General features: G+C 40.2%; 1 long non-coding RNA gene across 3 annotated transcripts in view; it reads left to right on the top strand.

The window, feature by feature from the left end:
* Window positions 1-24,930, top strand: part of LOC149457811 (uncharacterized) — a 90,306-nt gene extending 65,376 nt beyond the window's left edge. For 2 of the 3 annotated variants that reach the window (XR_016313580.1, XR_016313579.1), the window contains 2 exons: window positions 13,914-13,987; window positions 14,524-14,689. This is a non-coding gene — a long non-coding RNA (uncharacterized LOC149457811). Of the gene's footprint in view, window positions 1-13,913; window positions 13,988-14,523; window positions 18,041-24,513 lie in introns of those variants that run through there. The other variant, XR_016313578.1, reaches the window with a different exon arrangement.
* The last annotated feature ends 847 nt before the right edge of the window (window positions 24,931-25,777 follow it).

Here is a 25,777-nt window from a genome sequence, read left to right as displayed (position 1 = left end):
GGGTGGTCAACTGTGTTGAAGGCCGCGGAGCGATTGAGGAGCAGGAGGACTGAGTAGTGGCCATTAGCTTTGGCGGTTAGCAGGTCATTAGTGATTTTGAGTAGGGCGGTTTCAGTGGAGTGTAGGGGCCGGAAGCCAGACTGTAGTGGATCGAGGAGGTTGTTGTCAGTGAGGTGGGAGCTTAGGCGATTGTAGACTAAGCGCTCAAGGAGCTTGGATGTAAATGGCAGCAGGGAGATGGGAGATTATACCACAAATTAATGCCATACTCGACGTTTTGGTGAATACTTGATATGCACATGTCCATTTATGTTTGTAAGTGCGGTTCTTGCTTATTAAATGGTGTTTTATGATGTCTACACTATGCAAGGTATACATTGTTTTGTTTTTACATGATTGCATATGCACACCTTGCACTTGACTTGCATCTGAGGAGCGGTACAAGTTAACAGTGTTTGGATTGGTGTGGAGAGTTGCCATTGTGGTTTAACAGAGTGTTTACTGACCACTCTGAATAAGGGGGTCGGTATATATGGTAAGTCAGCATCTTGTCCTCACTGTGGTGTTGGGTGACACTGGTGTCAGTAGAAGAAAATGAGAAGATTATAGAGCGGAGCGTTCTTCTTAAAGGGGACTGTCACGTAGATTTCACTTTGGATTATCAATTACAGGTGTTCATTCTTTGGACTTTTTTCACTTTATTTATTTACAGGGGACTATATTATGTTCAATCATTTCTATTTAACTTTTCCTTTGATCATTCAGTTGGAACACATTTTGACATATTTTCAGTGTCAAAAATGTTTTTTATGTATGTATATGCAATAACATAACACTTATTATTGATTGTTATTCATCAGAGAGTATATTCTCTTTTGTGTTTGCTTTTTTGCACAGTTTTGCACAGTTCCCAATTTTTTACTAGTAATCAAACATTTAACTCTTGCCATGCGTGGGGGGGGGGCACTGCAAGGGTAGACTAATTTGCAGGGTTCAGCTTTAGAGGTGTTATACATAGTTACTTTGTTACAGCTTGGATCAATGTAACTCCATATGTGTACCATATCTATCCAATGCCCTTAGAAGCTGGAAATCACTGAAGTAGACACCACTACTTCACATGATCTCCACTTGCTTCGGGGTCCTGTAGTGACAGACTACATCATATTGTATGTGCCATTTTTAAAACTTTTGTCCATAGTTAGAGAAATAAAGAATAATTCCAGGCAAGAGCATGTTATACATAGTTACCTTGTTCTGGCTTGGATCAATGTAACTCCATATGTGTACCATACCTGCCCAATGCCCCTAGAAGCTGGAAATCACTGAAGTAGACACCACTACTTCATATGATCTCCACTTGCTTCGGGGTCCCATACCGAGAAGCTGGCCTGATGCATTGTGAATACAAGAGGTTGGTTGGTTGCTTAGCATAGGCACCATTCAGAGCATAATTTGCCCCCCCTGTCACCCACCCCCCGCCTCTCCACCTTGTCCAATCAGACAACACTTTGCTTTAATTCAGAAAATGTAAAGCATTCTCTGAATGGCATCCCATACCAAACAGACAACCTCCTTTGTTCAGAATGCAGGAGAGCAGCCACTCAACTTGCAACCCACAAACAATTGTGATCACTTTAGTAGTGATGTCTATTAACCACTAGCCTACCGGGCACTTATACCCCCTTCCTGCGCAGGCCAATTTCCAGCTTTCAGCACTGTCGCACTTTGAATGACAATTGCACGGTCATGCAACACTGTACCCATATGAAATTTTTATCATTTTTTTGTGACAGATAGAGCTTTCTTTTGGTGGTATTTAATCACCTCGGGGTTTTTTATTTTTTCTTAAACATACCAAAAACCACTGAAAATTTTGAAAAAAAAGTTTTTTCTTAGTTTTTGTTATAAAATTTTGTAAATAAGTGATTTTTCTCCTTCACTGATGTGCGCTAATGAGGCTGCAGTGATGGGCACTGATAGGCTGCACTGATGGGCACTGATGAGGAGGAACTGGTAGGCGGCACTGATGGGCATTGACAGGCATCACTGATGGGCACTGAAAGGCAGCACTGATACATGGCACTGATACATGGCACTGATATATGGCACTGTTAGGCGGCACTGACTGGCACTGTTAGGCAGCACTGAACGGCACTGATAGGTGGCACTGATGCACACTGATAGGCAGCACTGACTGGCACTGATAGGCAGCACTGACTGGCACTGATAGGTTGCACTGATTGGGAGCACTGATAGGTGGCACTGATTGGCATTGATAGGTGGCACTGACTGGCACTGATGGATGATACTGAAAGGCAGCTCAGATGGGCACTGATATGTGGCATTGATGTGGCACTGATAGGCACTGACAGCTGGCACTGATGGGCTTTGACAGGTGGCACTGCTGGGGCTACACTGATCATCAGGGCACACTGATCATCAGTGCCCTAATGATCAGTGTAGATGTCCCCTCCGTGGAAAGCCGATTACCGGCTCTCCTCTCCTCTCGAGCTGTCAGCGTGACAGCTCAAGAGGAGAGAGATGCCAATAACCGGCATTTCCGTGTTTACCTGTGATCAGCTGTGATCGGACACAGCTGATCACATGACGGAGCCGACATCTTCGGCTCTTTCCGTGATCGGTGATCCGCTGTGTCCGAGGGACACAGCGCACCGCCGATCACCGTGCTGCACGCTCCCTGAGCCGCGCATGCGCGGTGAGAATGGGAGGACGTCATATGATGTCCTCTCAGAACGAGAGAACCACCTTGCGCCCGTCATTGGACTATATGGCGGGCGGGAGGTGGTTAAAGTAATTTCCAGTTTCCAATGGCAATGGCCAAGTATGGCATATACATAGTAAATTTGGTGCAAGCTGGACCAATGTAACTATGTAGAACATGGCGATGCCTGGAGTTCTTCTTTAGCAACAGCAGGAAGGGATGTAGACGTATATGTCTTCATAGTCAATTTGCAGAGCTTGTTGTCAATGAGAGGCTTTTGGAGCTGTTAAAGACCAACAAATGGATGGAAAATAATTTTTATTATCAATAGTTAGTTAGGGGGAGCTAGCTAATTATTTTTTAGTTAGAAGGCTGAGTAGCAGCCTGGGTGATAGTCAGAGGGTCAAATTTAGGTCAGGGCTCTGCAGATCAGCTCCCTGATACCTCTCCCTAATCTAGGGACTTGGAGAAGTCTCAGTGGGCGGGGGTGAGGAGGAGCTGGTCTGTACTATTGCGAGGTTCTGGCCAATCCCCAGGCAGGAGGCTTGGCATGGGGTCAGAACAGCCTTTAAGAATGACTGAGCCTGCTCATCAGCAGGAGAGTTTGGGTGGAAGATGGAGTGTTAGGAGGAAGTAAAGTTGCCTGGGAGGGGGCCAGTGGGAAGGAGCTTACCTACAGTTTTGCGACATGGACAGGAGGATCGCTCAGCCTCACCAGTCCCTGGAGGGAGGACTACTTGTGGAGCCAGGAAAGGAGCCAGCCCTGCAGAAGGCCTAGAAACATAAATAACTATTCCCAGTTCATAAAAACATGACCAAAAATGACTCACCTCAAGATCTCTATTAATACACAGAATATATATTTTACTTTTCCAAACTTTTTTTTTATTAAATACACATCCTCCTCTTACCCAACCATAATATTTTCTGTTGGATGTAAGCAGGAGAAGCTGATCACATAATCCATTTGGCACCTATTTTCATAACATATTTATGAATTCTCCACGACAAAGAAAAACAGTCCACAGAAAACCACCATTGTAAGCCAATCTGAATTCCACCTGTTTGTAATGGAAGTACACATTGTGACATGGCCAAAGCAGATTTTAATATCATTACAACACTGGATCAGATGTGTCGTTGGATGGCGTGTTATTTCCTGTATGTATAAAACATGCTGCTCCGTCCTGTTGTGAAATGATAATACAGAGCTAAACAAGGTCACCTCAAAGGTAGAATCAGATACAGTGCAAATTGCCTATAAGAGTTTACAGTCTAGGGGAATAAAGTACGCACTTTAATTTGTCTTTTCCCCAAATCAAGTCACTCTTATGCATTAAACTTTATGAATGCATTCCTCACCTAAATGTGTGTGATCTATAAACTGACAATCTTTATTTATCCTGATGCAAATTTTGGGCTCTCTACTATTTCAAATTTCATAGTATTATCCAAGACACTGAACAGATTGCATTTTGGATTAAAAGGCACCAATGATTATGCTCTTCATTAAATTATTTGGGTATAAAGAAGCAGAAGTAACGCACAGTCATCTATATTTAATTGCCATTTAGCTGCGATACTTAAAGCTGAACTCCAGGCAAACAGTTAAATACACAAATGAACATATACAAAGGATTTATATAGCTAATCATTTCTGAGATATACAGCACACAGCTCTGTCCCACAACACAGCCTTATTTGTCAAGAAGAGGGATCTGCTAATTTTTTCTAATGCAGTTTCACTTTCACTTACAGGCTCAAGCCTCACCTCTACTGTCTTATTGAATAGTGAAAAAAATAGCAGCACACTGGTGAGCTCATCTCTCCATCACTCTGCTTCCTTCTGACATCAGCATGCTCTTTCACTGCAACACACCTAATTTTCTCCTTGTGCTGCTTCTCCTTTCCCTTTCTAAACCTATCTGTAGAGTAGACTGTGAGAAGTTGACATCAAGTCAAATACAGGTACTTATACTGCTTGCATTAAAAAAAGACATCCAATGATGTCCTAATTATTACAAAGTTGTGCTTTTATATCTGCCTGGAGTTCAGATTTCAGGAGATCCTATCACTTTGGCCATTCAGGGCAAATGGGTGATGTTAGTGAAAATCCCAACCCTGACCACTTTATACTTTCCTCTTCAGCTCCCCCCCCCCCCCCAACTCCTTCCTCTGTCAAAGCCACCAACAAAATATCCTGTGGCAGATCAGAGGGAGCAGTGTTGCCACCCCCTTGTCATGCAATTGTATGCCAGTACAAAGCACTGCATTAAAGTAGTTGTAAACCTTAGACATGAAGTATGAACAAATCATATCCCTCTATCCATAGTGTGTACTTGTCTTATTCCAGAATATTAAGTGCCATTTCTGCCTGCAGCCTTATTCCTCTGTTATCAGCATGAGTCACTTCTGACAAGTTTTCCTGACACCAAGAGAAAAATGGTGACAGGGGAGGTACCTCCAGCAGATTGACAGCCTCATCTCTGCTCCTGTGTGCTGTGTTAAGGGGGGGCCTGTCTCTTCCCTCCAATCAGCTCGCAGAGCTCTCCTCATTGATTTAACTTCAGCTTCCTGCCCCCTGCTTTTCAGAGCTGAGAGATCTTTGGCAGTGAAGCACTTCTGAACTTTGAATGGATGTAGTTACCAGACGGATGTAGATAGACAGGTATGTGTTTCTTTTCTGAGTATCACCTGAGGCCAGTCACTTCACTGTGTATATGTAAGGGTTTACATTCACTTTAATAGCTTTTCCACCGCCCTATAGCAGAAATACTGCTACAGGGTGGCAGGGCGGCGCAAACTGCTGTATATATACGTGATTTTGCATTGCTGGGTAGGGGGCACGCGCAGTGCCATTGGCGGCTCAGCTGTCGATCACCGGGTCCCAGCTGGTGATTCCCCACTGGCATCCGGCGATTGCTGAGTATAACTGGCAGGGGCGAGACCTGTATATAAACAATACAGTTCTCTCCCCTGTCAGCTCCTGCACATTGCTTTGTATTGCTCTGTATAGCACGAGACACACACAACACACAGTAAAACACACACAGCACACAGTTAACCCTTTGATCACCCCAGATGTTAACCCCTTTCTGCCCAGTGCCATTAGTACAGTGTCAGTGCTTTTTATTAGCACATATCACTTTATTAGTGTCACTGGGGATGTCAATGACAGTTAGTCAGTTCCCCCCCCAAGTGTCAGAATGCCCACTGCAGTCTCGCAGGAGAAAAAAAAAATTCCAGTATATATACCACCATTTGTAGACACCATAACTTTCACGTAAACCAATTAATTTACACATATTGGATTTATTTTTAGAAAGACATGTAGCAGGATACATTTTGGCCTAAATTTATGATGACATTTGGTTTTTTACATTTTTTTACTGGACATGTTTAATAGCAAAAAATCAAAAATATTGCTTTTTTTCTCAAAATTGTTGGTCTTTTTTGCTTATAGCGCAAAAAAATAAAAAATGCAGAGGTGATCAAATACCACTCCATTTGTGGGAAAAAAAGGACATACATTTCATTTATGTGCAGTGTTGTATGATCGCGCAATTGTCAGTTAAAAAAAACACAGTGCCATATTGCAAAAAATGGCCTGGTCAGGAAGTGGAGGGGGGGGGGGGAGTAAATCCTCTAGAGGGCAAGTGGTTAAAGGCTGAAGTCACACACTCACCCATACTTGTAAGCACTAGGTATTTTTACGTTGCAACCATATAAAAGGGATCAGGAGGGGGGTTGAGGGAGGGAATGCTGGATACAGTCACTGTAACATTTTCCAGAATGAGCAAGGTGTCTGTTTAAAGGTACAGTTAATTCAACAATTAAATTGAAGCCTTGCAAAAGGGACATAGAAAACAGAACCTAAATCAACTGAATCAACCCCACTCCTTTTTCTGTAATCTTGTTGATCTGTTAACACATTTTGCTTAAAGTGGAAGAAAAGCATAAGTTAATTCTTAAAAATGTTTCTTCCTCCTTTCTTCTACCCAGGGGCAGACTGACAACTCATGGGGCCCCCGGACAATAGGGGATCATGGGGCCCCCTACTGACCCCGGGCCCTCGAGTTTCCAAATGGTCAGTCCGCCCTGCTTCTACCTATCCTGCCTAAACCATATTAAAAAAAGATAAGTATACTTACCCTTTTTTTTTAATCCACTCTGGTCCGTTTACATGATCCCACATCTCCAGCTCCCCTGTGTCAGTGAGCAGCTGCTGCAGGGGAGAGGAGGGAGGGCTGACATTGGGTATGGGAGCCTATTTGCGACAGCAAGGCTCCCAGAATTACTAGCTGTTGTTGAGTTCTCCCTAAATCAGGGTTGCAGGAGCCCACAAACTTTTTTTATACAGGTTAGGCAGATTAGGTAGCAGGGGGGAGGAAACATTTTTAAGAAATGTTAGACTTAGGGGGAGATTTACTAAATCTGGTGCTCTTCAGCTTGTTCAGTTACGCTTTGACAATAAAACCTGGAAGCTGATTGGTTTCTATGCAGAGCTGCACCAGATTTTGCACTCTCCAGTTTTAGTAAATAACCCCCTTAAGCTTTTTTCCACTTTAACTCTATACAATGTAAGAGAGCAATTCCCAAACACATCCAATGCAGGCATCTTGCCGTCTATCAGAGTTATTCGAAAGCTACATAATGAGATGGATGGAACAAGGGAATGCATAAAATGTGTAGGCGAAGAATGGGGGCCTTTAAATACAAGCCTATCTGCTGCCCCAGTGATGCATCAAACAGTGTTTGTCATAACCAAAATCTAATTTTCATTTTTGATGGGTTTGTACCATTAATCCAAGCTATATGTCGGACAATTAGAAAGATACACAAATGCAACCTTTGATGGAACATCTGGCAACTGAAAGGTGATAGCAATATTCTAGGTAAGACATAATCTGAAATGATGGATAGAAGCAGGAGATGTCAGTCAAATCATTATATTCAATATAAGCGATTATTTGGTGTACATAGCAATTACAATCTAAATAATATCCTCAACACCTAAAAGTAGAAATGGTTGTAATGATTGCAAACTATCATACAAAGTTATTGTTAATTTATTAGCATTTTCAGAAATAATTTCCCCAACATTTTTAAAGGTTTCAGTAAAATCTGCATGTGCATAGATAACCTAAGTAATTAAATTAGTTCTCATAACTGCAACTAGTCATAATCACTGTCGGAAAACACCATTTTTTATTCAACTACAAGTACACAATACAACATGGCTGATTTACTAATGTGTATTTCACAAAAATATCAGGTTTTGAATAAGTCAACTTTCAGAACCAATACAGAAAAGTAGAGCTGTTGCTTCATATTTCAATCTCCTAGTGCAGGTTAAAGGGAATATATAATGCCTTAGAACGGGGCTTGAAATTTCCTCTTGCCTGGTAGCCAATGGCGAGTGGAAATTATGGTGGAGGTGAGTGTGTCCCCCAGGGCCGTCTTGCTGAGCAGGCTCGGAGCTCAGGCTGGATCTGTCATTGGCACTGGGAGCCGTCAGACTGCTCAATAGCTGAACGCAGTGAAAGCAAAGCAAGGAGTGTGTGCTGTGCTCTCTGCCTCCCCCTAGAGTGCAGTACCCAGCTCTGTGAGTGAACAATGAAGTACTGAACTTTTTATGGGTGTGTGTGTGTGTGTGTGTTTGTGTGTATCTGTGTATGTACATGTTTGTATCTGTACATGTGTCTGTGTGTATGTACATGTATGTGTGTGTGTACATGTCTCTGTGTTTGTGCACATGTACATGTGTGTGTGTGTTTGTGTGTATGTATGTACATGTGTCTGTGCATACATGTGTCTGTGTGTCTGTACATGTGTCTGTGCATACATGTGTCTGTGTGTATGCATGTCTGTACGTGCCTGTGTGTGTATACATGTGTCTGTATGTGTGTGTGTACATGTGTCTCTGTGCGTGTGTGTACATGTTTCTGTGTGTGTATGTGTATGTGTGTATGTACATGTCTGTGTGTGTGTACAGATGTCTCTGTTTGTGTGTGTTTGTTGGTGGCGAGTAACTCTAAGGCCTGGCTAGTATATTCAGTAATTTCTTTAACCTCCCTGGCGGTATTCCCGAGTGTAGCTCGGGGTAAAATTTCAGTACCAAGAGCGGTAACCCCGAGCTACACTCGGGCTTACCATGCGGCGTTGCTCAGGGAGTCCCTGCAGCGCTTACCTTGTCCTTCACTCCCACGATGTGTCTTCTGCAGCGTCCCCGGCAATCTCCTCCGGCCGATGCCGGCATCCGGCTTCCGTGTTCCGGTCCCTGTGATGTCAGGACGTACGGGCGCCGGAACCGGCGGCAAATTTGAAATTTTTAAAAAATGTAATTTTTTAAAAAATTATTATTATATAGTAAAACATTGCTGTTTCAATGCATTTCACATATATTTTGTCCCTACTGCTTTGTCCTGTGCCCTGCCTACATTTTGACTGTTCTTTCTGCCTGGAAACTTAGAAAAGTCCATGGCGTCCAAAAAGCGTCCCTTTATGTCAAAAGCGGTTTTAGATCAGCTAGAGAACAGCGATAGTAAATTAGAACCACTTGCAGAATTGAGTGATAATGATTCGTGGGGAAATTCGTCATCAGACACTGAAAACAATTTTGCGACTTTGCTCAGCGATGTACGAATTTGCCTCTGTATTTCAAATTTCAGTGTTTTTGGTTTGATTATATTATTGAATTAAATTTATTATTATTATATTATTATTTTTTATGATTATTAATTAAATTATAATTTATGATTTTGTGTTTCAAGTTTTATCATATCCGGAATGTTTACTAGACTCTTGTTCAGACAGATTTCAGTGAGTTATTCCTAAAAATTACAGCCTACAATAAAAAACGACATATTTCCATGCAAAAAAATGGTACCGCTTTCAGCACCAAAAATCGGAAATAATCATACCACCAGGGAGGTTAAAATGTAAATAGGCAGGTGTGAAGAAATGCTGTAAAGTAAGAATGTTTTAAAAATATATAATTTAATTGCTTATTTTTATAACTTTACAAAATGAAAAGTGAGTGAACAGAAGAAAAATGTAAATCAAATCAGTCTTCGTTATGACTACACTTTGGCTTCAAACCAGCATCAACTCTTACACTTGCATACTTTGTACACTTGCACAAAGTCAGGGATTTTGTAAGACTAGAGAAAGATGTATGAATAACCAATTATGCCAAGCAGGTGCTAATAATCATAAAATGCTTATGTAGGTTGAAACACAGTCATTAACTGAGACAGAAACAGCTGTGTAGGAGGCTTAAAACTGGGTGAGGAAAAGCCAAACTCTGCTACTAAGGTGAGGTTATGGAAGACAGTTTCATGTCACAGGTCATACAATATGGCAAGACTGAGCACAGCAACAAGACACAAGGCAGTTATACTGAATCAACACTGTCTCTCCCAGGCAAAGATTTCAAAGCAGGCTGGGGTTTCAAGATGTGCTGTTCAAGCTCTTTTAAAGAAGCACAAAGAAACAGACAACATTGAGGACCATAGATGCATTGGTCAGCCAAGGAGGCTTAATGTAGCAGAAAGACACATCATCTTTACTTCCCTTTGACATCAGAAGATATCCAGTGGAGCCATCAGCGCAGAAGTGGTGGAATCCAGTGGGACCCAGATACACCTATCTACTGTAAGGAGAGGTCTGTCCTTAAGTGGTCTTCATGGAAGAATTGCGGCTATAAAGCCATACGTCCAACTTGGAAACAAGGCTAAGCGACTCAGCTATGTACAAAAACATAGGAACTGGGGTGCAGAAAAATTACAGCAGGTGTTCTGGACTGCTGAATCAAAATGTGAAATGCTTGGCTATAGCAGGAGGCAGTTTGTTTTCCGAAGGGCTGGAAAGTGGTACAATAATGTGTGTCTGCAGGCAACAGTAAAGCATAGTGGATGTTCCTTGCAAGTTTGGGGCTGCATTTCTGAAAATGGTTTTGGAGATTTGGTCAGGATCAATGGTGTTTTCAATGCTAAGCTATACAGGCAAATACTTATCCGACATGTCATACCATCAGGGAGGCACATGATTGGCCCCAAATTATCTCTGCAGCAGGACAATGACCGCAAACATACAGCCAATGTCATTAAGAACTATCTTCATAGTAAAGAAGAACGAAAAGTCCTGGAAGTGAAGGATTGGCAACCACAGAGCCCTGATCTCACAATTGTTCAGTCTGACTGGGATTACACGAAGAGACAAAAGGATTTGAGGCATCCTATATCCACAGAAGATCAGTGGTTAGTTCTCCAAGATGTTTGTAACAACCTACTTGTTGTGTTAATACAAATACTGTGTGCAAGTGTACCTAGACGAATTGATGCTGTTTTGAAGGTAAGGAGTGGTAACACCAAATATTGATTTGATTTGGATTTCTCTTCTGTTTACTGACTTTCCATTTTGTTAATTTATAAAAATAAACTATTAACACTTCTATTTCTGAAGGCATTCTTATATACTGTATATAGGGCATATGGTGTTTCAATCAGGGAGAGAAAGTCTGAAGGCAAACAGCCCAGTTTAAAAATGTACAGGCTTAAAAATGATATTTGAGTAGATCACAAGCCAATATGGTTTCCATTTAAAGCCTAACAGCACAGTCAAAACTCTTAAACATTTTAGATAGACATAGCAAAAGTAACTGCTTTTGTCAAGTAACACCTATTGCTGTCCATGTCATCATTTAAAGAGATTTAACCTCACTTCCTGTCAATAGAGACATTTCCTGTCATGTCCAGCTTTAAGCGGAAGGTCTGATCTTTCCCACTCTTAAAAAAAAAAGTTTGGGCTGATATGGGGTTTCAACTGATTAAATTTCTGATTGTTTTTCATATTTATCTTGCTTGTCTTTTTTTTCAAATTACATTAGCTCATCCTAAATGTTGATAGGGATCCAATGGACATCACAGGCGATGAAAGCTGCATTTGGAAAGTGCCAATTAGCTATGGTTTCACAGGCAAACACATGCTTAGAGGTTAAAATATGTAATTTCTGGTTAGGCCACACAAAACCCAAGGTCAGCAAACAGCATTCATATTAATTATTGCCTCTGGAAAGATTTTGGGACTACGAGGCAAAGGCGCACAGCAAGAGGAATTTGCTGGCAGACCCTAAAGTATGGTTCACAAGCCGACTGCTGGCTCCCATGTTGATAATCCTATTTCCAGCTTTTCAACAATGCCATTAAACCCAATAATAACAGCTGCAGGAACAGCTTTTCTCTACTGCTTTTACACGATGGTAACCATTTTTATATTCCTAAAAAAAAAGAACCTTCAACAAACACATCAAAAAGCCACCTTTTTATGTCTTACAACTTGAGGGTTAAAAACACAACTGTCCATTTTGGATTTACTTGGCCAGACTTGAATGAATTTGGCAGGGCTGAATTTACACACTGTGAAATCTCATCATTTTCCAATTAGTGCATCTCTTATATTAGGCTTCCCAGTGGAATGAAGATGTGCGCTATGTGGACAAAAAGTGCATTATATATTCTATAGCTGAGAAATCCTATAGTTGTATGCTATGTAACATAATTAAGTTTAATAATGTTTACCTTTCATTCTTGCTAAATTTTTAACCAGTTCCTCATTTCAATCTGTGAGGCTAGATTTTTTTTTTACTTGAACAGATTTGTCATAATTTTCAATTTCAGTTGTCTTACTAAATAAATGTTTTGAGCTTAATTCAATCAAGCAGATTAGTTGCAGAGGTAAAGGCAACATGGACTATACCAATGTAAAAAATAAGTAAACAATTTACTTAGACTTCATTTAAATTAGACCCATTATTAAATTTACATGAATCAATAGGGCTCATGGCAGAATAATTATTATTTTGAATAAAAAATTTTCATGACTTAAAAAATGCTGCTCCATTGTGTGACTTAGGGAATAGTGAGTGATCATATGGTCTCTGGCTACCAGAGCATTGATGGAGTTTTACATCATTAGAGACTGTAGAGAGTCCATTGTTTTTAATAAGGGAGACCCCATCTGGTAAACTAGCATTGAGATAAGATGATCAGAGGAATCGGCTTCAGATTCAGACTGAACATGAGTTTGCTCATTTGCCGAACTGTGAACATGTTGGGATTGGGTCAAATAAACTGGTCATATTCTGCTAGCTTGTCTGTCTGAACCCCTGGCTGATGTTTTGTTCACAGACTACTGCCACAAAATGACAGTGGTATGCCATGGTATCCTGGATGGTGCAATTGGCCAAGTATGGTCATGACCATGTTTAGTCAGTGTCATCAGCCAGGATCCCTAGCCTGTTTATTTACATACAGAAGCTGGATGGGGATCTGTCATTTGCGACAGAAGTAGCGATGGGTTAATATCATTAGGTATGGGTAGTTTTGTTGGAGGGTCAACATTGTTTGGTGGCAGCTCATCCTGGTTAGCACCACCCAACACCAATACCATTTAAGAAAAAAATGGGGGGTCCCTTTAAAAATTAATAAAAGATCCTGGATGGCCAGAAAATGGACACAGAATTTCTTCAACATTGGAAGAGTGCCTTACAAGTGGGTTAAAAAGACCCCCCAGGCACCTTGCCCCCAATGTGGAGGGGTCAAGGGCTCCATCTCCACATTCTGGGGCCTCCCAGGGGAGGTTAAAAAGTAAAAACAAAAAAACCCAGAAAACAACACCCACATGGTGAAAGTAGTCTTTGTTAAACAAAAATAAACAAGGTCCCGCAATGTAGATCCAAGATCAACCTTGTCGTCCAACAATACAGATCCATGTCAATTACGATCATGACAACCTGCCACATCCAATGAGGTTTACATGCCGCTACTCCCATTGCAAATGGAAGATCCCTGGCTAGTGTCTGTATGTAAATGTACAGGCCTAGATATTCTGTGAGATGTCATTTTCTAAATACGGTCATGACCATATTGGTCAATGGTATAGCTTTTGTTTTTAATAAGGGAGTCCTCATCTTGTAAACTAGCAGTGAAATAAGATTTTTTTCACTGCTGTCCCCATTAAAAGACCCTTTCTGAAGATGCAAAGTATTTTTATTTTATTTTTATTATACTGTCTAGTGAAACTCATTAAAGACGTGTCTTTTTTAAACTTAACTGTGTAACTATGTAACAAATATGCAACAAGTGAAGTTTGAGTAAGGTCAAAATCCATCATTTTTTTATTTTAGAATCAGTAACCCGGAAAGCATTGAATCCAGACATTAACCATGACAGCCAAGGCAAGGCACTCTGGGAAGCAGAGGTTAGCAAAGGCAGCTTTTATATTTCTCTCAGTTAAAGTGTTTCTTCCATATATACATATGTAAGGGTAAGAAAATCAAATGTGTAAAAGGTTTCTAAAATGTTCAGTTACTATTTCTTGTGTAAAGATCTGAGGATTCATCCATTTCTAAATACTGTATACTATAATACAAAGAATTATTTCCATGTTTCCATGATACAGCATTTCCTAAGTTCCATGATACATCTTAGTAATTTAATTATTAAATTATTTCTTGCTGTAATTTATTTCCTAGCAGTTTTCAGTTTGAACTGTTTGTTTTTACTTAGTGATCTTTACAACGCAGTGACAGCCTCAATGACAAGGCATTGAAGGATGTTCAGTTGACACTTAAATGTGACCAGAGTGTTAATAGACCTATTAACATCTTCAAGGTGAAAAGTAGTTCAGTGAATTTCATTTATGGGTTTTACAGTACATGCATTTCTTGAGTTTGATGACAACAGCTACCTGTTTTTTTCACTATATTTATAAGGATATATTTTTTTTAATTTCAGGCCTTGAAGAACACTGCCAGTACCTGATTATGATACCGGAATCTTTACCATTTTCATGCGTCTTGTTTATCAGACGTTACGTGGAATCTCATACAACACCTTGATACCAAGCAAGCATTGGATAACTGAATTAATAAAATAAATATCTTTTCTTTTTTCCATTTTAGTAATATTGCTTTTTTAGGCTGATATACTAACTACATTTTCCCATAAAATTTACAGCGCAATCCTTACCAGATGTTAAGTATGCTCTCAAGCTTTTATAAGTAGCTCATAGCAACCAAATCTCATTTTTCTTCAGTCACATCAGTTCAGGGAGCATTTTTTTTATTATTTTAAATTACAACAACTTATTTTTATTTTAATCTACAGAAACTTAAATCAAAGAAGGCATGTGCTATACCTCAACTATTCAATCATTCGATCAGTATATATAACTCTTAAAATAAGTCTGAATCTAAAGCTCAGTTCTCTCTCTTTTTTCCTTATTAAGCTCAATGTAAAAGAAGAACTACCCTCCTTGCTGGTTGCTGTGGGCAATGAAAATTATAAATACACCTTATGTTAACCCTGCAATAATCAGATCATTTCAGGCCAGAATTACTATTATAAGCAGAAGAGTAGTAGAGGTTGGTTATCCCCCCCCCCAACCCTATTTGCAAAGCTGGCCATACACTACAAGGGCCTGATTGATTGCATACAAATTGAAGGTGTTTAGGTTTGGCCTCATAATAAACGGTTTTGGTAAATTAAAATAAAGTTGCTCAAGAAAATTGTATAATGTATGGCCAGCCTAAGTATCCAGAAACCAATATGATTTGACCCACTTTAAACACAAGTTATCTGCAAACTTTAGTGTGGTTCCTCCAGGGCAGAGTTAGAAGAGTAGAAAGAAGTTTGCCTTAATCATGTAACAATGTGCAATGAGAATCTAAAACCCAAAGATTTTCTCAAAAAGTCATTGAACTCATTGCAATTTCATTGCTAATATTATAGTTGAAAAAGACCACCTGCTTTGTATGTGTTTGTGGGAGCAGCGTGTTCCAATCACACCTTTATCTTTCTGCTTTTCTAGCAGTATTGGTCATGGAGTAAGCCTCAGATTTTTAGACGATCAGACACTAACGTTCTTGTGGACACCATTCGTCTGTTAGTCCGTTAATCTGTATAAAGTATTGTTAGTTTACTGTAGTGTTTACAGGAATCCAGATCAAAGAGAAATATTCTTAAACAGATATATACAGTCTATATAGATGTTAGTATTAAACAAAGTTGTTTGCATTACAAAATCTGACAGTCAATCATCCCTGATTATCTAAAGTAGTAAATGAAATAAAATATATATATATATATATATATATATATATATATATATACAGTCATGGCCAAAAGTATTGGCACCCCTGCATTTCTGTCAGATGATGCAGCGCCCAGAAAACTGTTGCTATTATAAATGTTTAGAAATTCTCACGTTTATTTCTTTTGTTAGTATTGGTATGACACAAAAAACTGGAGAAACAAAAAGCCAAATCTGACACATTCTATGCAAAGCCCCAAAAATGGACTGTAAAAAATTATTGGCACCCTCAATTTAATATTTGGTAGCACACCTCTTGGAAAAAATAACTGAAATCAATCGCTTCCTGCAACCATCAATGAGTTTCATACACCTCTCTCTACTGGAATTTTGGACCATTCTTCTTTGTAATTGAAACTATATATATATATATATATATATATATATATACACACATACTGTATGTATGTATGTACGTATATACACTATATTGCCAAAAGTATTGGGACATCCCTCCGAATCATTGGATTTGGGTGTTCCAATCACCTCCATTGCCACGGGTGTATAACAGCAAGCACCTAGGCATGCAGACTGCTTCTACAAACATTTGTAAAATATGGGTCACCCTCAGGAGCTCAGTGATTTCAAGCGTGGTACCGGGATAGCTTGCCACCTCTGCAATAAGTCCACCTGTGAAATTTCCTTCCTACTAAATATTCAACGGTCAACCGTTAGTAGCATTATAACAAAGTGGAAGAAACTGGAAATAACAGCAACTCAGACATGAAGTGGTAGGCCATGTGAAATGAGTGGGGTCAGTATATGTTGAAGCGCACAGGGCGCAGAAGTCGCCAACTGTCTGCAGAGTTAATAGCTAAAGACCTCCAAACTTTGTGTGGCTTTCAGATTAGCACAACAGTGCGTAGAGAGCTTCATGGGTTTCCATGGCTGAGCAGCTGCATCCAAGCCTTACATCACCAAGTGCAATGCAAAGCATTGGATGCAGTGGTGTAAAGAACTCCACCACTGGACTCTAGAGCAGTGGAGACATGTTCTCTGGAGTGACAAATCACACTTCTCTGTCTGGAAATCTGATGGATGTGTCTGGGTTTGGTGGTTTCCAGGAGAATGGTACTTGCTTGACTGCATTGTGCCAAGTGTAAAGTTTGGTGGAGGGGCATTATGGTGTGGGGTTGTTTTTCAGGTGTTGGGCTTGGCCCCCTAGTTCCAGTGAAGGAAATCTTAAGGTGTCAGCATACCAAGACATTTGGGACAATTTCATGCTCCCAACTGTGTGGGAACAGTTTGGGAACAGGGCAAAAAGCAAAGTCCATAAAAACATGTATGAGCGAGTTAGGGGTGGAACTTGACTGACCTGCACAGAGTCCTGACCTCAACCTGATAGAACAGCTTTGGGATGAATTAGAGCGGAGACGGTGAGCCAGGCCTTCTCATCCGACATCAGTGCCTGACCTCACAAATGCGCTTCTGGAATAATGGTTAAACATTCCAACACACACACCCCTAAACCTTGTGGACAACCTTTCCAGAAGAGTTGAAGCTGTTATAGCTGCGAAGGGCCAACTCAATATTGAACCCTACGGACTAAGACTGGGATGCCATTAAAATTCATGTGCATATAAAGGCAGGCGTACCAATACTTTTGGCAATATAGTGTATACGCACACACACAGAGTGTATATATATATATATATATATATATATATATATACTGTATGTAATGCAATTGGCAATTTACCTGTTGCACTATCCAATGGAAGAGCAAGCCCAGCTCCAAGATATTGGCAAAAACCAATCTCCCATCCTCCCCTAACTAACCATTCATATAAACAAAAAAAAAACTAACTAACGTTAATTTTACTTACCTGAAGCTGCAGCCATAAGATGCAACTGGCCTGATCCTTCTTGTACTTACTTCTGGAGGTCCATCTTTGGGTGTCTACATCTCTGCCTGCATGATGTGGACATTTCCTATTAGTGAAGGCTTAGAGTGCCCAGGTCCTTCCTCTTAGGTTCCAGTGGCAGGAGAATTGATGGGGGTGATGAGGGGACCAGTGTTCAAAAAGGTAGCGAGCAGGAAAAAAGGCCCAGTCTCTAGAGCAGGAAATTAGCTTGAGTATAGAGTAAACTGAGAATTTGATCTATTAAATTGTAGGAAGGCGTAGGAAGAGGTATTTGGAATCAAGACTGAGCAGTAAGGTAAATGATGCACTATTTAAGTTTAATTTTTGCCTGGTGTTGGGCTTTAATAGTCTAATCATGATAGAGTGATTACAAGCCCTTTTGTGTTGATACCATCATATCTTAAATGTTTTTTTAAAGATGTGAATGTAATAAATATAATGGTATCAGTGTGTGGTAATGTTTAAAGAACCTTGTGTCTATTTATGGTTTTAATTACAAATATACATGGGGGCAGCTATATTGGCATGTTAGCTATGCATGGTGTGCTTCCTGCTTGTGATGCTGCATGGTAATTGTGCTGTGTTGCTAAACCTATCTGCAAAATGTATGGGTCAGCTTAGCCCCCTATTTATTTATTGCATAGGATACAACACCTAGATCACCTTTTCTCTATCAGGTTTCTAGGGAAGTTTCATCCAGAGATTACTAGAGTTTCCTTGAGCAGTGAACCGCGGTGAACTGATCTCCCATCTAATGATGCCTGCATAGCTCCAACTCCAAGACTGATATCGCCCAGTCGCCTAGGTCCAGTGAAGGTTACAGTCTCTAACCACTGACACAAAAGATCTTAATAGCTATCTAAGGGGTCATAATTTCCACTCACCGCTGAGGTAACAGAGCATGTCTAATGACTATCAATACAAGGGGACACTACACTAACCACCAGTGTTAGGGGGAATTTCTCCATTGACCTCCATTGTTAGGGGGTTCTCATCCCTTTACCCACCAGTCTAACGGTACACCTCTCTCACTGACCTCCATTCTAAAAGGACACCTCCCCAATGACCTGTAATCCAAAGAAACACCTCTATTCCACGTGGACACCTCTCCCACTGACCACGATTCTAAGTGGACACTTCTCCCACTGACCTTCACTCTAAGGGGACACCTTGCACACTGACATTTGTCTTACTGGACATCTCTCCCACTGACCCTCAATCTAAGGGAACATCTCTCCCACTGACCTCCATTCTTAGTGGACATCTCTCCCACTGGCCTTCAATCAAAGGGGACATCTCTTTCACTGACTTCCTATCTAAGGAGACACCTCTAACTCTGTCAACCAATGAAGTGGGACCCTTCTCCCACTGACTACAAATGTAAGAGGTCTCTTCTCTATTGATCTATTTGATCTATTGATCTCTATTGAGCAGGCCCCTTTGGGAAGTTATTTTTATCAGCTTTACTGCGCACAATAATTTTGTCATATATATCAAGGTTTGGTAAAAATATTATAGCTACAACTTAGTGATCACGCTCATTCCCTATAAACTGCAGGTATAATAATTTTAGTAACAGTTCCCTGAAAATTATTTGAAGGATCCATCTGTGGTATAAAGTTTGAGAAAAATCTTATCTTATTTTATTTCAGCAGTGTCATTTTTTAAGAAGGATGCTGAATGCACTCCATGGCATACTGCTAGGGGTAATTTAAACATGCTTATATAAAATACAATTATGAAAGTGCAGAACAAGTACTATTACAAATTAGAAATTTGCATTCAGGTGGACTTAAAGTAGTTGTAAACCCTTACATATACCCAGTTAAGTGACTGATCTCAGGTAAGACACAGAGATTAAACAAATCCTCCAAAATAAGTTGTACTTGTTTATCTGCCGTCGTCTGTTCTCTATAGCCATTTAAAGTGCTGAAAAAAGGGGGCAGAGAGCTGAAGTTACACTCTGCAGAGCTTAGTGAGAAAAGCTCTGAGAGATGAATGGAAGGAAGCGGCACACCCCTCTCCACATAGCACAGGAACAGAGCTGAGGCTGTCAATCTACTGGAGGTCCCTCCCCTGTCACCATTTTTCTCTTGGTGTCAGGAAGACGTGTCAGAAGTGATTCATGCAGATAGCAGAAGAATGAGGCAGCAGACAGAAATTACACTTTAGTGCTCCTAATTGAGACAAGTATACACTATAATATAGGGATATGCTTGGCTCACATTTCATGTCTGAGATTTACAATCACATTAATATCTCACAATGTGTATTTCCTAAAAAAAAAATTGCCATTCATTCCCATTAGCATCTGAGCTATTCAAGGACGCTGGGGCTGGTCATAGCTGTGTACTCCCATCCCATCTCACTGTTATCTGAATACGACATGCATGTGAAGCAGCAGTAGTATAACCATTGATTTTTAAATAGAGCCTCCACTGAACAACAGGGGGATACACAACCTAATACACTGGCATCTTGGTCTGTTCATAAATCAACTTCACAGCTTGTGGCAGAGCAATGGCGGATGTTTCAGCGTGGAAATGAAACGTCAGGGACATGTTACTTAAAAATGCATCAGCCACTGACACAAGACAGCAGAGTCCTCTTTTGATCAAACTGAGCTCCTGAATGATTTAATTTGTAGATTTGACAGTAAGTATTGAATTGAACAGGGAAGACAAATAGACAAGGAGAGACCAAGGGGACATGAGATGATGGCTGAATAGAATATGTAATGATGGAAGAGGTGAAGGGATATTGTAAACGAAATTATTTTGGAACAACAACCAGCTTGACTTCATCTAATTATTTATTAGAGTATGTCACCGGGAAGGCTTTATGACAACAAACAGAAATCTATATGCTAAAGTTGTTACGTTGTGGAATAGCGTTAACAGGAGATCCTAGATTAATTCATCGGCTGTGATTTTAGATGGTGGAACAAAGAATATTTGACACTTATAAGGTAACAGCATACAGTAGGCATAGCAAGGGCATCCCTGCAACAATAAGAATTTGATGATGTGTTCTAACACAGTAGTAGAGATAATAAGATATACAGTAACATTTCAAGGTTTGGACCTGAGCCAGTGAACGAACCATAAGGCGGAGAGGACAAAGTGTAGGACAGTAGGAAAAATTATTCAATGTAAAAAATTATATATATATATCAAATATAAAGAGAATAAAGAGGGTTTGGTAATGCTAATGACATTTTTTTTACCTATTTAGTCATTTTTTATAGATACTCTAGGGCAGCCTATCTCAGCCAGGGTTCTTTGGAATTCTAGGGTTCCTCCAGAGGTTGCTAGGTGTTCTTTGAACAATTAACAGTTTCTGCCTCTGATAGGTAACCACTGACAACAATAATCTTTTAACCACTTGCTGCCTATTGTCAAATGACTGCCGGGCGAACACCTCGTTCCTCTGGGAGGGCGTCATATGACGTCCTTCCTGGATCGTGCTTTGCGGTCACGCTGTGGTGAGATTGGTCACCGGCCGTGTACCTCAAACATGGCCGATGACAGATCTGTGTACTGGCCCCGTTGGCAGTACCATGTGACCTGCTGTGACCAATCACAGCAGGTCACGTGACAGTTGTATACAATGGATGGCTTCCTTTCATGCCATCCATTGTATACAAGTGTGTCTAGCTGTGAATGGTCACAGTGATCACATGCACAGGCTGAGCCAATCACAGCCCATGTGTGTCATGTGATTAGCTGTGGCCAATCACAGCTAATCACAACAAAAAAAACCTGAATTAATTGATTTCATTCAGTTAAATGCTTGCTTATAGCAAAGACATTCTTTGCTATAAGGAATCAAATTGTGTAAAAAAAAAATACTGATCACTTCCCCAAAGTAGTACAATGTTACTATGGTAACATTATACTACTTTGGTCATAGTGTAATATGAAAAAAAAATCTTAAAAAAGTGAAAAAAATTTAATAAAAATAAAACAAAAATAAAAAAATGTAAAAAAAAAGATCAATTTCTTTTTTTCGTACTGTCACCAGTCAGTGTCCCTGATCACCGCAACACCAGTTATATGCTGATGCTGTACTGCACTGGTGACAGTATGTAAAAAATAAATTGTAAAAATAATTTTTTTAATTTCTTCATTTTCTTAAAAATTATGACAAAAAAATTACAACTTCAAAAAAACTCGCCATGCCTCTTATGAAATACATTGGACTGTCTACTTTGCAAAAAGGGGTCATTTGGGGGATATCTGTACTGTTCTGACATTTTTGGGCTTCAAGAAATTAGATTGGCTGTCAGTACTTCAGGATTGATCAATTTTCAATATATCTTATAGTTTGTGAACTCTATAACTTTGCTACAGACTAAATAATATTTATTAATTTGGGTTATTTTCACCAAAGAAATGTAGCAGAATACATTTTGGCCTAAATTTATGAAGAACAATTATTTATTTGCAAACTTTTATAACAGAAACAAAGAAAAATTTTTTGTTTATTTTTTGGTCTTGTTTTGTAAATTTAGAAAAAAATAAAAACCCCAGTGGTGATTAAATACCATCAAAAGAAATCTCTAGTTGTGTGAACAAAATGATACAATTTTAGCTTGGGTACAGTGTTGCATGACTATGCAATTGTCATTCAAAGTGTGAGAGTGCTGAAACCTGAAAATTGGCCTGGGCAGGAAGGGGATAAAAGTGCCCTGTATTGAAGTGGTTAAGCTATCTTCCCAAGGACCACACATATTAGGAGAATTCTTCCCAAAGATCATCATGCTAATGTACCCTGAGCTGTAGATATAGAAATTATTAGCAGGGGTTTCTTGAGATCGGAAAGTTATTTCAAGGGTTCCTCCATGTTAAAAGGGTTGAGAAAGGTTGTTCTAGGGCAGTGGTTTTCAACCTTCCTAATGCCTCGACTCTTTAATACAGTTCTTCATGTTGTGGTGACCCCCAACCATAAAATTATTTTCGTTGCTACATCATAACTGTAATTTTGCAGTGGGAGGAGTAGTGCCACATTATTGGTGTCAGTGGGAGGAGTAGTGCCACATCACTGATGTCAGTGGGAGGAATAGTGCCCCATCATTAGTGTCAGTGGGAGGAATAGTGCCCCATCATTGGTATCAGTGGGAGGAATAGTGCCCCATCATTGGTGTCAGTGTGGGAGGAATAGTGTCCCATCATTGGTGTCAGTGGGAGGAATAGTGCCCCATCATTGATGTCAGTGGGGGGGGGAATAGTACCCCATCATTGGTGTCAGTGGGGGGAGGAATAGTGCCCCATCGCTGGTGTTAGTGAGGGGAGGAATAGTGCCCCATCGTTGGTATCAGTGGGGGGGAAATAGTGCCCCATCATTGGTGTCAGTGGGAGGAATAGTGCCCCATCATTGGTCTTAGTGACACCAATGATGGGGCACTATTCCTCCCACTGACCAATGATACTTACCTTGCTGACCCCTGCTCCAGCCTGGGCTCGCTCCCTCTCTCTCTGATCTACAGCCAGCATACCTAGCTGCAGCAGCACCATCTGCACGGTACAGACACTTACTGTTCAGCTGTCTTCCTTCTCCAGCCGCTCTCCTCTTCACTCGCTCTGGCAGCTCCCTCACTCAATCTTCTTTGATTTTTGCGCTGCCACTCGGCTCCTCCTCTCCAAGCTCCACCTCCTCGCCAGTGATTGGCTGCCTGTGTGCCCCTCCTGAGCTACAGTTCTGGCGGCCAATCACCGGCGAGGAGGCGGAGCTGTTGAGTGATCCAGGGGGTGTGGCCAGATGACAGGGGCAGAATGTCATCTTGCCCACACATCGCTGTCCAGGGAGATTTGGGCGTATCTGCATGTGGGCGCACCCACCTGGAGACGGATAGAGGAGCGGTGTCTCGGTTCCTAAGACCATCGGAAACATGTGTTTTCCGATGGTCTTAGGCGACCCCTGTGAAAGGGTCGTTCAACCTCCAAAGGGGTCGTGACCCACAGGTTGAGAACCGCTGCTCTAGGGGGTACTCTCAGGCTTTACAGTAGAAGAAATGCTTGCAGCGTTATGTGAGTTATATTTGCAATATTTATGTAGCACTACTCCCGTAGGAGCCGCAGGAATACTGTCCATGTCCTCCCCAGTTACATTGCCTTGCATCCAGGCACAAAAACTCATTCACACATTTCTCCAATAAGTCTAGGGTGTTGTTTTTATTCTTGAAGAATTGGGATAGGGATGAGGGAGGTGAGTGGGATACTCCAAAAATAGGAATTATGTACATTGAGGACTTTGTCTAATCTTCAGGGCAAGCTATGTCAGAGTCCTTGCTTGAGTCAAACAGTGGACTTCAGCTTTAAGGCAGTAGTAACAAAGTAGTAGTAACAAAGTAGTAGTAACTTCTTTAGAGCTCAGAACAGTATCCCTTTAAGATCACAACCAGGCAACTAGCATTTTCAGAAAGAATGGACAGGAATAACATTCTCTGAGATTCTTTCATGGCATGTTTCCTTTTTAATAGTTTATCAATGTAAGGGCAGGCTTGCTATTCAAGTATAGATTATAAAAATCAGTTTATTCTGAAAGAATTTTCAAATTTTAAGATTCACCCAGTTCTAAGAAGAGAATGGCAGCACCTATAGAAATGTAGCTACCATGGTATACAATAGCACAAGAGGAATGAAAGCAGAGCTGTACATGAATGAATTCTGTCTGATGAGTTAGTTTTAAAGGAAACATATTTATGTTTGCCTGAGGTATACTGATAAAGTGTATGTAATCCCTAACAATGATCTTCTCTAATGGCAGGAATACACAGTAAGAAAATCGTATGAAAAATGTTGATGATCAAATGATCGACCAATTTTCTCTTCGTTGATGAGCAGGATGTTATAACCGATAATGATATTGTGAATGAAAAAATCCGGTTGAACAACAGTGAAAAATATTGTCGTTTCGCATGCGAACGACTGATTTTCTTTGATGTGGCAAGATGGTCGTCCAAACAAAAATCTATCAAGCGCTATCATGCATGAACGGAAACAGAAGATGACCCAGATGTTTATGTCCAAGAAATCTTCGAAAACACGAACGAAAAATCCAAATGTTAAAAGTAGATTGGCCCAATGAGATAATGAAAACAGAATTTTGCATATTATATTTTTATGTATTACTATTTATGTATATAGGTAATGTAATAAACTATATTATACTCATTGCTGTTAATTGTTGTGTATATATCAAAATTATATTCTCATTTTTTTTTGTTTTAAGATATAGATCATAGCATAAATAAGTTTTTATGTTTAAAAAAGTGTACTGTTTATTCAATTATACAATGGGTAAATTATTGAACATTTCACCATTTTTCTAGGTAAATACATTTCTAAAGGTGCTATTGACATATCATTCCATTCTATTACACATTTAATTTCTGAACCTTTTTGTTTTGGTTTCTTTGTATGTATAGATTACATGGGTTTTTAACGACAACGTTCTGGGCGGCTGGGCGTTTAACGCCGTTCTGGGCGGATGGGCGTGGCTACAAGGTCACACGCACAATGCATCACTTCCACTTGTACGGAAGATGTCAACACTACGTATTGCTCACCAATTTTTTTCGATTAGTTAATGTGGGCCACGATTTTGACCGACAAACACCAATCGGTCATCGGATGACTAATCGGTCGATTTTCTTACCATGTATTCCTGCCATAATTTGCTTCCTTTAGGTCTGCTATATAGCATTGAAGTGGTTTGTTATATCTATTTATCCTGCCATAAATCCAGTGATTTCCTTTGCAGTGAAGTAGTTTCCTCTTTCTACCCCATTCACCTTAGTGAACTACAGAACACTTCTCCTTTATGGTATTAGGAGAAGGGGAAGTGTTTTGGAGTCACACTTTCTGTCTTAGGGCGACAACACTGGTTCTTACTAGATACAGTGCAGTGAGTGGGTTGTCACCCTCGAATGGGAATTGTGTTAATAGAGGGTGAAAATATAGGGGAAAATGCCTTAAAATAGAAACCATGGTAGCCACACCTAAGTGCTGGTAAGCTACAATATCTTAAT

The sequence above is a fragment of the Staurois parvus genome, unplaced genomic scaffold (genome assembly GCF_062004578.1).
Source record: "Staurois parvus isolate SC_StPar_1 unplaced genomic scaffold, SC_StPar_1.0 ptg000303l, whole genome shotgun sequence".
Taxonomy (NCBI): Eukaryota; Metazoa; Chordata; class Amphibia; order Anura; family Ranidae; genus Staurois; species Staurois parvus.
The sequence above is the reverse complement of the archived record's forward strand: the minus strand, read 5'-3'. Positions and strand labels throughout refer to the sequence as shown.